General features: G+C 58.2%; 1 protein-coding gene across 1 annotated transcript in view; it reads left to right on the top strand.

Annotated features, from left to right (window-relative positions):
- Positions 1–4,403, top strand: part of TWIST2 (twist family bHLH transcription factor 2) — a 51,165-nt gene that overhangs the window by 46,026 nt on the left and 736 nt on the right. The gene's annotated exons all lie outside the window — the stretch shown is intronic.

Raw genomic sequence — 4,403 nt, forward strand, 5'->3', positions numbered from 1 at the left:
GAAAAGACCCTGATGCTGGGAAAGATTGAAGGTGGAAAGAGAAGGGGACGATACAGGATGAGATGGTTGGATGGGATCACCGACTCAATGGACATGAGGTTGGGTAAGCTCTGGGAGTTGGTGATGGACAGGGAGGCCTGGCATGCTGCAGTCCATGGGGTTGCAAAGAGTTGGACACGACTGAGCGACTCAACAGCACCACACCTGGCTGACTGTCTCCTCTGCTGTCAGTCTGATTTCTTCACTGGAGTCCCTTTTTCAGCAGGTATTTATTGAGCACCTACTGTATGCCAGGTGCCACACTAGACCCTAGGGACCTGGCTGGGGAAAAGATGGTGCCCAGCCCCCTCAGGATTATAAGAGCGTTGAGCACAGCGTCTTGTCTGCTTGTCTGGTTTGCAGCAGGGAGACTGTTAGGTCAGTCGTCACCGTGCCTGCGGAGACAGAGCCCAGACTGCTTTTCATCCAGATGGGAGACGTTTCCTAGCAGTGTTTCCCAGAAGTGGCATTGGAGAGGGGCACTTTCTGAGGACTTGAGTGCCCCATGTTTCTTCTCCTTCCTGGGGGTCTGCAGATTCTCGGGGAGCAGCGCTCCAGGGACACCACCCTTCTCCGTCGAACCTTTGGGGGGCCTGGGATGGTCAGTTAGCAAGTGGTGTGAGCACGGGGCCCATCACCCCAGTCCGGCCGGGTCTTCTTATGTCTGGAGGCCTGTGGGAATTTCTCTCCAGTCTTAGGATCCAGAACTTTCTGTGTGCTGTGGCTTGGTTGCCTGTCTCGTTGGGTGTCCTTTCCAGAGCTGGGTGTTCCTTCTAACCTGAAGCCCCTGGTCTTTCCTGAGCCCGGGACCCTCCCCTCTGGATCTCGTGTGTGATAGCATCCGCTCCCTCCTTTGCATGTGCCTTGTCTTTTGGCTGAGATGCTGGGAGACTCCAGGGGTCAGTCTCCAATTTAGGAATGGTTTTTCGTCAGTGTCTGTCTTGCTATTTTGCTTCTATTCTTTCCGTGATTTCCTGGAGCTCTTCCCTTGTCTCCTGTTGCTCCTTCTCTTTCAAAGCAGAGTATCCCTGTTTCATCTTCACATGCTCCCCTGGCTTCTCCCGAGATGATAATTTCCGCTTGTTTGAGGGTTTGGTCCCTGCTCATGGGGCCGTGTGTGTGCGTGCGTGCGTGCGTGAGTGTGTGCGCATGCGTGCGTGTGTGCACGTGCGTGCGTGCATGTGTGTGCGCGTGCGCGCGTGTGTGTGCCTGTGGGTGTGTGTGTGTGCATGTGTGTGTGTGTGTGTTACTGAGCAAGGCCGTTTCTGATCTACGGCCCTCAGTCCCCTGTTGTGAATCGTTATTTGTTTTCCACCCGTATTGATGGCACATTTTGTTGGTTCTCTCCTTCCAAACCGCTCTTGGGAGTTGTGTTCAGATGGTCAGGAGGCTGGGTCCAGGCTCGGCGAGGGGCCAGAGGGCCCCAGCTGAAGGACAGTGCCAGACAGACCCCCAGAGGCAGGAGGACCGACCTTCGCAGACTGGGTGAGACCCGCCAGGGTGGGGGTCAGCTGTCAGCTCTTCCACCACTGGGCCTATTCCTGCCCGTCTCCCGTGGCACCTCCCACCCCCACCCCAGTGTCCATGGGAGCCCAGGAGTTGAGGGTCTTTGTTTTAGGTGCAGTGAGTGGGAGGAGGGAAGAGTTGTGGCAGCAGGAGCAGCCTGGCCCCTTCCGTGGGTACCGGGGTCCATGGAGGTGAAGGGGCTTCTACTTTTTACTCGGAAGGGGCAGTGAGAGCTGGGGCAGTGCCCTGGAGGTCTGCTCTGTGACGCAGCCCACAGCCACAGCCCTGGACTTCGGAGAGCAGCTCCTGGCCTCCTGACCCCCCTTCTAGCCTTCAGTGTCCCGCTGGCAGCCTTTTTTGGCAGCTCTGACAAAAGTCAGGGTATTTTGTCCTTTTCCTTCTGGTTGCAGAGTTTTAGCTACACTTCCTGTAAAAAAGTTGCCATTGTCTAGGTTGAGCTCTAGTTGTTTATCAGCACGTTTATCCTCCCTTGATGGACTTCTCGGATCCATGCCTGGGCTTTTTAAACAACTAGCAGCATTCTTGGCACGTGAAAGGTGCTCAGTGCCTGTTGGAAAGAGGGCTGGATAGATGGATGGGTGGATGGATGGATGGGAGGAAGGGTGGATGATGGATGGTGGGTGGATGGGGGGATAGATGGAACAGAGAGTGGATGGAAGGGAGGAGAGAAGGATGATGGATGGATGGATGGTGGGTGGATGGATAGTGGATGGATGGGTGGATGGATGGTGGATGGTGGATGGATGGTGGGTGGATGGATGGTGGATGGATGGATGGATGGTGGGTGGATGGATGGATGGTGGATGGATGGTGGGTGGGTGGATGGATGGTGGATGGATGGTGTGTGGATGGTGGGTGGATGGATGGGTGGATAGAAAGAAGGAAGAAAGGAAGGGAGGGAGAGAGGGAGGAAGGAAGGGAAGAACTTGGGTGGAGGGATGGGTGGGTGGGGATCAGTGAATGAACGGAAGACCCTAGAATGAGCGCTTCCCCCTTAAGCCCACCTGTGTCTCTTTCTGGAGAACTTTCGGCGCGCCCCTCCCCGTGTCAGGCCCTCGGGACACAGATTGGAGTAAGACCCTCCGCTGCTTCTCAGTGCCCTGTGGTCTGGCCTGGGTGAGAGAGGAGGGCGCCCACCCTCTCAGTCCAGCCGCCGCCTGGCCTCTCCACCTGCCCCGCTTCTGGACCGGGCAGACTGAGGCCGGCTGAGCTGTGCACAGGACGCACGCACAATTTCAGGTGGCCGTCCCACGCAGGAGGCAGTCCGGGCCCCAGCTGCCTCACATTTGTGGCTGAGAGTGCCGCCCACATCAGCAGACCCGGCCAGGGTCAGGGTGACATCAAGGGGGCGGGCCCGGGGGCCCTCAGCCAGGAAAACTAATGAACCTGCCGCTTGCTCCCGCCTGAGCCCTGGGCCCCACGGGCGTGCGGCGCGAACCCCGAAACCCACACTGCTCGGGGCGGCCCTGCCGTCCTGGCTTCCACGGATGATGCCGTTCCCTTGGAGGGCTGGCGAGGCTCATATATCAAAACCTGTTGTAATGACTTCCTCCCGCGGAGGAAGGCTTCCATTTAGCTTTCTCTAGCTGCCCCCCTTATTAATTATCTAATTACAACCACATTCTCCGAGAGAACAGCCTTTGACTTTCTGCCCAGGACCACTTTAAACGGCTGACATATTTGGAGTGCTCAGAACTTGGAAAAAAGGAGTGCGTGTGTGTCTCCAGGCGCTGGGGTTCAGGGAGGCAGGGTCTTCATGCTTGCAGGGGTTTGTCCAGATACAGTCAAGGGTCCCAGAGCCCCCTGAGCTACAGGGCCTCAGTGTGGAGCCCAGGCTCCAGCGGAGGGCGGGGCACGTCCCTGCTGCTGCCTCCTACTGCCCAGCGGGGTCAGACCACACACACACACACACACACACACACACACACACGCACGCACGAGTGAAGTGTGAGTCAGCCCGCCAGCCACGCCCAGGCCCCTCTTCTGGTTGAGACGCCTCACTTGACTAGTGCAAGGTGATAAGAGTGTGGGAACCCAGTGAGATACATGTGGGACCTCCCTATACATTCTTTTTGCAGCTGTCTGTGAATATATGGTTATTTCAAAAGCACAGGTTTAAGGACTGACCTGGTGGTCCACTGGTTTAGAATCCGCCTTGCAATGCAGGGGACTCAGGTTCGGTCCCTGGTCGGGCAACTAAGCCCACCCACCACCACTGCTGAGCTCGTGCACTGCAGCTAAGACCAAAGCAGAGTAAGTAAGTAAGTGCATTTTTTTAAAAGCTCAGGTTTAAACAGTCATCTCCCTCTGCCAGCCCCGACTCCACGGCTGCCCCATTGCTCTGCATCCTCACTCCCCACCCCCACCACGGCTGGCTTTGCTCTCACCGTGACCTCGCAGCCCCAACAGTCACCTCACCCTCACCTCCTTCCCTTTCCAGGGGTGGGCACTGTTTCTGTCCACGGGAGCCCGCCTGGGGCTCCTCCATGGGGCGGCAGCAGCCTGCGGGGCACCGTGTGGGACGAGGCTCTGGTGGGCGCGGGAGACAGGGCATCCGGCCCTCGGGGTCTGGGAGTGGCAGCAGAGGGTGGAGGTGGGGAGAGAGGGAGCCCTCTGGGCCGGGCCTGGGTCCCTGGGGGCAGCAGCCTGCAGGCGCCTGGTGGCCCTGACCACGGCCGCCTGTCCAGCTCCTGCCGGGAGGATGGGGCAGGCAGGTATCAGAGCAGCTCACAGCTGTCACGTCCTGTCATGGGAAGGCCACGGGGTGAAACAGCCACGCGGTCCCAGGACACAAGGGCTGCGGCGGCTTCTCAACCTCCCTGTACCTTGTCTTCCAG

Source organism: Bos indicus, chromosome 3 (assembly GCF_029378745.1).
Source record: "Bos indicus isolate NIAB-ARS_2022 breed Sahiwal x Tharparkar chromosome 3, NIAB-ARS_B.indTharparkar_mat_pri_1.0, whole genome shotgun sequence".
NCBI lineage: Eukaryota > Metazoa > Chordata > Mammalia > Artiodactyla > Bovidae > Bos > Bos indicus.